This window comes from Pan paniscus, chromosome 6 (genome assembly GCF_029289425.2).
Source record: "Pan paniscus chromosome 6, NHGRI_mPanPan1-v2.0_pri, whole genome shotgun sequence".
Taxonomy (NCBI): Eukaryota; Metazoa; Chordata; class Mammalia; order Primates; family Hominidae; genus Pan; species Pan paniscus.
This window is the reverse complement of record NC_073255.2, coordinates 182,486,066-182,495,953: the sequence shown is the minus strand read 5'-3', so window position 1 is coordinate 182,495,953 and position 9,888 is coordinate 182,486,066.

The window sequence follows — 9,888 nt, the reverse complement described above, 5'->3', positions numbered from 1 at the left end:
TACCCCTGCTATTTGTGAGCAGCTCTGTATTACAGAATTTTAATCTAAGCCTTATATGTAATTAAAAATTTTCTGGCAATAATATTATGAAAGGAAAAAATAAACTGACAAAATTAATTTAATTAAACACTTTAATCCAATATTTATAAAAGATTACCATATTGATATGCTATCAATGTAAAAATTGAGATAATTTACATTTTTATATTGTCATTGAAATCTATTATGTAATTTATACTTACAGCGTATTGCAATACAGAATAGCCACAGTTTCAGAGCTCAATAGAATACATTTCTAGTGGTTACCTCATAGGATAGGACAGCTCTACAGAAGGGTTTCTCAAACCCTAATATGCCTACAAATTCCACTGGGTTCTTGACAAATTAAATATTCTGATTTGGAGGTCAGATGAGGCCTGGTATTCTGAATTTTAAATAAACTCAAAGTGATGCTGATGTTTCTAATATTTTAGTCACTGTTGAGTAGCAAGTGATGCTGATGTTTCTAATATTTTAGTCACTGTTGAGTAGCAAGTCTGTTGAAGACACATTAGGATGCAATAGAAGAATTTTCAAATTAGCACGTTCATATTAGCAAGAAAATAAATGAAATAATCCAATGTCCATCATCAGTAGAATAGATGGCATTATATAATGCAATTCAAGTTAACAATGAAAATAAGGTTTTCTTGGTAAGCATGGATGCAACTCGGAATATAATTTTCTGCAATAACAACTTAAAGTAAATAATACACTGTATAGAAATATTTTTGTTCACAATAAAATTAAAAATAAATTCAAGGAAGGTATTATCTATTACCTATGTTCACAGAGACATTATTCATAATAGCCAAAATGTAGAAGCAACCCAAGTTTTCATTGATAGATGAATGGGTAAACAAAATAGGGTATATTCATAAAATAGAATATGATTCAGCTTTAAAAAGGAAGAACATTTTGATCTGTAGTATAACGTGGATATAAACCTTGAAAATCCTATACTAAGTGAAATAAGCCAGTCTTAAAAACAAAAATACTGTATAATTCTATTTACATGAGGTGTTAGAGTAATCAAATTTATAAAAAACAAAAAATTAAATGGTAGTTACCAGGGACTGAGGAGAGGGGAAACTGCGTAAAGAATTTGCTTTGAATGACAAGAAGAGTTTTGGAGTTTGGTTACACAACAATCTGAATGTCCATAACATTACTGAAGTGTACACTTAAAAATAGTTTAGATGGTAAATTTAATGCTATTTTCAATTTGCCACAATTAAAACAAACAAACAAAAAAACGAAAAAATCTTTTAAAATCAAGGAAATTATTAGCATTAAATTAAGAACAGTAATGACCTTGAGTAGGGAGCTGGGGAAGGTCTTCCACAGGTAAACGCATCTATGAATCTTTACTACTAATAATAACCAATATTCTCTTTACTTTCATCATGTTTCATGGTCTCTTGTTGTACCAGGGATAAACTTCCTCTATTTGTCAAGCAGTAGCTACTTGATTTTGCCTGTGGTTAGCGTTGGCTGCAGATGAGCCTGAGCTCAGGGGTGCAGGCTACCTTGAAGGGTTCATGGCTTATTGGCTAGAAATACATATCCCAAGGATTTAGTAGTACTACTGCTGATGCTGCTGTTCCTGCAGCTGCTGCTACTACTACTACCAAACAACGATAAAAGCACTCATACTGCTAAATGTAATGCAGGGGGTACTGTGTGAGGCAAAAGCTTCAAGCTCATTCTCTTATCTCTCCAGTGCACACAGCCTATCCTCTTGTGGTTATTAGGATCCTTAGAATCCTGACAGGCCAGAGAATTACGGAGAATGCTGAAAGTTACTGCAATGTGGAGAGGCTTAACTTTTGTAAGTTTTTGTGAAACCATACTTCCTTTGGGAAGTAAGAGTTTGAGGTTTTACCTTTTCTACTCTCAGAAGTTGGAATATCAGGTCAATAGAGTCATCTAAATTTTTGTAAGACAGGCCATTCGTGTTCATTACATTTCCCAAGAAACTCCATAGAGCTCATGACTTAAGAAGTCTTGATGCTAATAAGAACCACCTCCTCAGTGTTGTTTTCAAACTTAGATCAGATAATGCCTGTGAAGATGGCTAGCACAGAAGCTATCTTGCAGTAGGTACCCATCTGAAATGAATTTATAAAATCCAATTACTAAAACCTCATATGTTATCTATGGGAAACAAAACCGAGTTATTGGCATGAAATCCTTTGTTTATAACCCTCACAAAATCCCATAACATGGCCAGGCATTTCTTGCATCTATAGAAGGAAGAAGCTGCAGGTAGAGGATAAATGGTTCAGGCAGCTCATTATAAAAATTAAACAAAAAATCAAAGCTTCTAATTCTGCTAACTTTAGCAAGCTTGTAGTTTTATTAAGTGATGAAAAACACAAAAGTGGAATGAAAAGCCCTGATAAGCTAAAATAATTCATTTAAGCAAGAATCATTCAAGGTGCCTTTTTATTATTTAAAAAAAAAGGTGAAAACAACATGCCTTAGATTTCTCAGAATCTTTATATTCTACAACCATTAGATGTGGTTTGCAACTGAAGATAATTTAACTATGAAATTTTATTGACGAGTCACCCTTCTCTGCTGGGAACTGTATAAGAAACAGTCTAACGTAGCTGTTATAAGATCAGTATCTGGAGAAAGACTCCCCAGGTGGTTTGACCCCTGTTCTGTATTCTATCAGCATGTGACATGAGGCAAGCTACTTCACCTCTCTGATCTTCAGTCCCTCATCTGTAAGATGATAATGGCGATAAGACTACATTCTGAAGAGGGCAGTTGTGAGACCAAAAAAACTGCCAGAGTAAAGCCCATGGAATGTGTTCTATAAATTTCCCTATTCCTATTTTCCAGTGGGTAGAAGCATTCTGCCAACACTGTAAAAAGCACTTCAAATTAGAGCTGAAATCTTGCAGTTTCCATAACGTCTATAGTTCATCAAATCACTTCAGTTGAGGTTATTAATCTATTTTGATTGATTGACAGTTGCACACTAGTCATTTGATTTATAATTTGAACCAAGTTATTGAATTTATAATTTGGACAGGGCTCTAAATGCATTTTTGATTTATGTGTGTCCCCCATGCAGTTACAACAAATCATTGGTTGTTGAGCAACATTTACTGTAAGACACATACATTTAAATTTTAAATTAAATTGGATTTTAAAGGGCAAAGAAATTTAGATTTCTTCATGTAAAGATCAATGCTGCAAATAACTGCAAAAGAAGCAATATGATCAAGCAAGAAAAGCTATACCACTTAACATCCAGAAAAACCCAAATTCTGTTTATAATTTTGCCTCTGCCTAAGCTGCATTACAGGCTTTCAGAGTTATGTGAAAACACAGTGAACTTCTAGTTCCACATTTTTACTTTAAATATAAGAGTACTAGAGTGCTCAAGGTCATAGAATAGTTAGTGGCTAAGTTGGAAATTTCATCAAACTTCCCTGATTCCCATTTAGTCATCTTTCCATGGTATCACACAATTCTTCTATGACTCAGTTGCTTTTTCTGAAAAAATATAGGGAGAATAATATAAGCTCTGCCTATATATGCAGATTTTTTAAAAAAGAACATGAGCAAAACACTTGAAAGAACATTAAAAGATAAAAGTACTGTACAAGTTCCTACACAGACCTAAACTTTGGTTCCTTAGGCAAGGGAAGGTGTGGAGTCAGACACACCCGTTCATTAAGGAGCTCCTATTAGAGAAACACCACTACTCACCTACTTTCAGTTTTAATTCCTATACAACTCCATGGCATTTTCTAATCCTCAGATGACAAAACTGAAGTTTCTGAAGGGAATTGTCAACCCAGGACTTCAAACACTCAAGGCCTCTTCTTGTGTCACTTTGCTGCACTGCTGCTGGGTCTCTTAAATAGGATCGATCAGGATTATTAATGAGAGGTTGTAAATTCAATATTTTCTGGCAAAGCAAAAACACCTGCCTCTTTAAGATTTGACCCTAATTATAAAACGGTTTTCTTCTTGCTGCAGTATTAGGTGTCATATTAATCTTTCTTTCTGACCTCATTCTAGCAAATAGTCTTAGAGAAAAAAATAAATAATGTTCCTGTAAATTGATTTATATAAACTCTAGAGATATAGTACTAGCCAAAGATACCAGGCCATGTCTGGGCCCCATCAGTAGATCAAAGGTGTCTGTGTCTTATTATTTGTCATCATACTAAGTTCAGAATGATTCCTGAAATGTCCACTTTCCTAATGTCATGCCTTCAATCAAGTATAAACTTTGTCATCTACTGATCTGGTGCCAAATATAATGCAATGACTTATTTCAATGGCCATGATACAACATATCCTAGATATTCAAACTTGACATGGTACAAAGATGAGCAATCATGAAAAGGAGAATATGCCTTTAGATATCTAAGTACTTAAATGAACTCAGCAAAAATGCTGTCTCTCAGAGCATCATAGGTTCTTTTCCCTACAAGCTACATGATGAAAGCATAATGACTTGGTTTCCCTCTTAAACTCCCCTAAGATTGTTAACAAATTGAAACTTCATCCAGCACAGTGAATATTCAAAGCAGATGTATGATTGGGTCCATATTCCCCCAAACTACTTCTATCATTTCTTTCTCAATGGAAGTCAATGCACTTTAGAGTAAGAGGTCCTTATCATCTTCCATTCAGTTGAAGACATGCTTATTGAATGCCTGCTGCTGTGGACAAAATGTGTCCTCCCAAAATTTATACTTTGGAACCCTAATCCTCAAGGTAATGGCATTGAGGGAGGAGGGTTGGGAGGTAATTATGTCATGAAAGTCAAGCCCTCACGAATGAGATTAGTAGCCTTATAAGAAGAGAAACAAAAGAGATGACCTCTCTCTCTCTGTCAAGTGAGAATACAGCAAGAAGATGGCCCTTTGCAAACCAGGAAAATGGTTTTTATTAGGAACCAAATCCTGGACTTCAAAGCCCCCAGAACTGTAAAAAAACAGATTAAGTCATCTGGTCAACTGTATTTTGTTATAGCAGCCAAAGCATATTAAGACACCCGCTGTTTGACCAGCACTCAAAAAAAGGTGTGGCATAGTCTTTGATCTTAAAAACAACAACAACAATAGTATTTTAATGAAGGAGACAAAAAGAATGTAACATTGTTTAAAAATAAAGTACAAGGCCGGGCGTGGTGTAATCCCAGCACTTTGGGAGGCCAAGGCAGGTGGATAACAAGGTCAAGATATTGAGATCATCCTGGCCAACATGGTGAAACCCCGTCTCTACTAAAAATACAAAAATTAGCTGGATGTGGTGGCACACACCTGTGGTCCCAGCTACTCAGGAGGCTGAGGCAGGAGAATCACTTGAACCTGGGAGGTGGAGGTTCCAGTGAGCCGAGATCGCACCACTGCCCTCTAGCCTCGCTACAGAGTGAGACTCCGTTTCAAAAAAAAAAAAAAAAGTACAAATTATAATCATGTGTTTAAGTAATTGTTACAGATAAGTTCAGTAGGAGGGTAACTGCAAAAAGTATTAAAAAGTATAGGAAAGCATCCAAGAGAAAAGATTTGTACCAGAGGTTGACAGGCTAATCAGATGAGAAGAGAGAAGATATTGCAGACACAGAAGAAACCTGGGAAAAGTGATGAAAATATACAATATACATGGTTAATTCTCAAGGCATTTGGAGTGTGACATTAATTTTGAGACTTATTGAGAATGAAACTGAAGAGGAACATGCAATCAGTAAAGAAGGAGCCTGAAAGTGAAGGTGAGAAATTTGGACTTTATCACAAGAGAAATAGAAAGCAATGGAAGATTTAAGAGCAGACAATAAGGGAATGGTATGAAAAGTTTCAGACACGTATACATCCACATGCCAGATGAGAATGGCTTTTGAGAAACTAGAAGCAGGAGTGTATGTACAAAAGTCTGTGTTGACTGAGCAAAGGAGAAAAAGGAGGAAAGTGATGGAAAAGTAAAGGAAGAAAAAACACAAAACAGGTAACTTTGGAGAAGCCTGATGAAATGATTTATCGGTTGGGTCACCAAGTGTGGCAAATATAAATAGAGAAGATTCAATTAAATTTGAATTTAAAATAACCAATATATTTTAAGTATGACTCATATCTGCATAATTCACAAAATTTCATTCATTTTTTATGTAAAATTAAGATTTATGCGCACATCCAGCATTTTATCTGGCAACCCTATCTGAGACATTTCCATGTGCCACTGATAACCTTACGTTATGGACACACTCAAAGAATAACTGGTTTGGTAACACAGAGAAGTATGAATTCATAACATTTATCTAATGCCAGAAGTACAGATTATGTGTAAGTGAAATTATGTATACAAATAATAATATTATATATTGAGACAAACTGACATTACAGCAGTTGAAACATTAATCTAGGTAGAATTAATGGAATTTAAAAAATCCTCTTGACAAGCAGATGTTCTGAGAGAAAGAATGAAAATCGTAGATCTTTAAGGAGAATATGCAATTACCTAAAACTCGTACTTTCAAACTTATAATAAAACAGATTCCGCTATTTTGAAATGAAGATAAAAACTAGAAAGAACAGTGCCCATGGAGAAATTGCTCTGTTCTAAAAATGCCAACATGACTGAACTTTAGGGCAGGCCAAGGAAAAAAGTAAAAATAACTTATTATACACGTTTCCATATTTTTAAAGAGGGAATGATGATTACATAGAGTTATTAGGAGAATAAGTGTGTGAAACTTCATTAGACTCTAAAAGTGCTCATAGAAGCAAAACAAAACAAAACAAAAATCCCAAACCGAAACAATATTTTATCAAAGAATTATGTCGAAAGAAAATTACTTTTATATATATATATATATAATATTATATAGATTCTATATAACGTATAGAAAATTGAGGGACAAAATTAAAATACAACATCTGGAATGTATGGAATGGAATAAAGATGCTTTGGTGTGTAATGAACCTGGTGAACTTTTTGCAGGGGTTTGGACATCAATGATTAAAAGACTGGCCTGTACTTGTTTAAGGTCAACATCTGTATTTTGTTTTTCGCCTCCAGCATAACCAAATTCTACTCACTCAGAGCATATCTCCTATCATCATACAGACTTTCCAGATTGTTCTAACCACCACTGATTTCTTCCTTCTTCAAAAATCTGTATAGCTTATTTTACTCATTTTTTTCTCATAATGATATACAGTCTTTTTTTCTTTTGTTATATCTCCTTTTTTTCAGCTTTAGGAACAAATAGATTATGATTTTGTTTTTTGTGTGTAGTTCTAAACAAATAATAATCAATACATGCTAAATAAATTCAGGTGAAAGATACAATAGAACACCTCATAAAACCTTGAATACTGCACTTTCTACTGAGGGATTAAACACAAAGTTTATCTGTCTACTAGCTTGAAACATAGAGGCTTGATCTGACAGCATGTCTATACAGGCTCCCTCTAGTACAAAGAGAACTGTGAGTTCACGAGGACATGCTCCACCTAGTAAAGAGCAATGGGTATTAGACTGCTTGAGATAGCCCTCCTTCCTGTGTGTTTGTTAAGGCGGTTTTTGAAATCCAGGATGACCACCATGTATGACTATCAAATAAAGGATGATTTCATTTTAAGAGTAGTCAGTTATTTAATATCCATCTCTATTATAGAAGGAAACCACAGATCAGTGATAGCAATCAGAGCCTTACATGAAATAAAATATTTGAGCTGAAAGAGCCCAGTCATTTCTTTTCATCACTAATCTTCAGAACCATCTGGAACAGATAAAAATTACAGATTTACAGGATCTGCTCATCACAATGTATTTTTTCATCTATTATTTCTACCTAGATTAATGTTGCAACTTTCTTAATCTCATTTTTATCTCAGTATGTAGTATTTATTATTTGGATACAGTATTTTTTTTTTTTTTTTGAGAGAGAGAGTCTCTCTCTGTTGCCCAGGCTGGAGTGCAGTGGTGCAGTCTCAGCTCACTGAAACCTCCGCCTCCCGGGTTCAAGTGATTCTCCTGCCTCAGCCTCCCCAGCAGCTGGGACTACAGGTGCATGCCACCACACCCGGCTAATTTTTTGTATTTTTAGTAGAGACGGGATTTCACCGTGTTAGCCAGGATGGTCTCGTTCTTCTGACCTTGTGATCCGCCCACCTCGGCCTCCCAAACTGCTGAGATTACAGGTCTGAGCCCCTGCGCCCGGCCTGTATACAGTATTTTTAACTTAAACACACTTCATATTTTTGACATCAAATATTATGAACTCACTTTTTTTTTTTTTTTGTGGCACCAAACCAGTTGTGATATGGACAGGAGACAGAAATTCTGGGTAGAAGAGGGTGGTTCCCCAGCAAAAGCCCCACCCCAAGCCTGGAAACCCACAGCCCTAAATGGGAACAGGAATTCCTGTCTTCTTGCCCAAATGTTGCCTTTTGGCCTACCACGCCCCCCCATCCTGTACCCATATAAACCCCAAACCCCAGGCTCCATGAGCAGATGGGCAGATGAACAGAAAAGCAGAAGTGCAGCAGAGAAGGAGAGAGGAGAAGGAACATCTGAACATCCAGAGGAGTTTGGCTGGGGAGGGTTGAAGAGAAGATCAGCTGCTGGATGGCCAAACTCCAGGGGAAGATCATCTTCCCACTCCAACCCCTTTCTAGCTCACCATCCATCCCACTGAAAGCCACCTCCACCACTCAATAAAACCTCTGTATTCACCATCCTTTAAGTCTGTGCATGACCTGATTTTTCCTGGATGCCAGACAAGAGCTGGGGATAAAGGAAGCTGTCACACTGGCCCTCTGCCCTTGCAAAAAGGCAGAGGGCCCACTGAGCTGTTTAGCACTTAAACCACCCACAGATGGCAAATCTAAAAGAGAGCACTGTAACACGTGCCTACTTGGGCTTCAGGAGTCACAGGCAACCCTAGATGCTACCATGGGGCCAGAGCCCGGAAGCACTGGACCCGGCTACTGCACCTGCCTGTCTGCATGCTCCCACTTCTATAAGCAGCGGTGGGGCCAAGCTACACTACTGTTGCACATCCTGGGAGGGGGGCCAGGGAACTCTCCTATTTCAATTGCACCTTGACTGTTGCTGTTTTGTAAGGCAATCATTGGAACAAGGAAATTTCCCAGGTAGGGTGGCCAGAGTCATGAATTGTGGGGAGGAATCTAGGAATCTTAACTTAAAAGATAAAACCTCAAGATGATTCTGTTCAACTGTCTGGGAATCACAAATGTAGTCTATTGTTATGTTTCAAGATTTAAAGAAATTGAGGTCTCAAAGTCAAAAGAGGTTTCTGAGTGTCACAAAGCATTTTATTGTTAAAGCTGAGAGTAAGAGCTCAGCTCTTCAATTTCCGTATAGTGGCACTTTTGTGTCTACATTTCTTCTGGAGTCATTTCCTCTGACAAATAAACCCTGTCCATTTTACTAACCAAGTTTCCCTTTACATAAGCATGCCTGGAAGTTAATTTGAGAAAACCATGGCAATCTGCCCCCTGGAAGCAATATTTTTGAAAACAGAGAAATTCAAAGGCTTGCTGAAAATCAGGCATCAAAGAGAGTCATTTAAGGGTGAGATGAATATTAAATTCTTTCAACCACTTTATATGAAAGAAATGGGCAAGATCTTCTTGTCACGGTATGAGATCAAAATCCCGTAGTCTCAACTAAAAAGTTCACTTTTTAAATCTAAAAGTGCTTATAATACACTGGAATATATTTTATTAAGTAACTCCTTGATTAATTCCAGAATGTAATAGCAGCCTACTATTAAAAAAATCCACAACAGCAGGGTTCATTATTCTCACCTAACAGAAAAGGAAATTCAAGTGCAGAGATGGGTAGCAC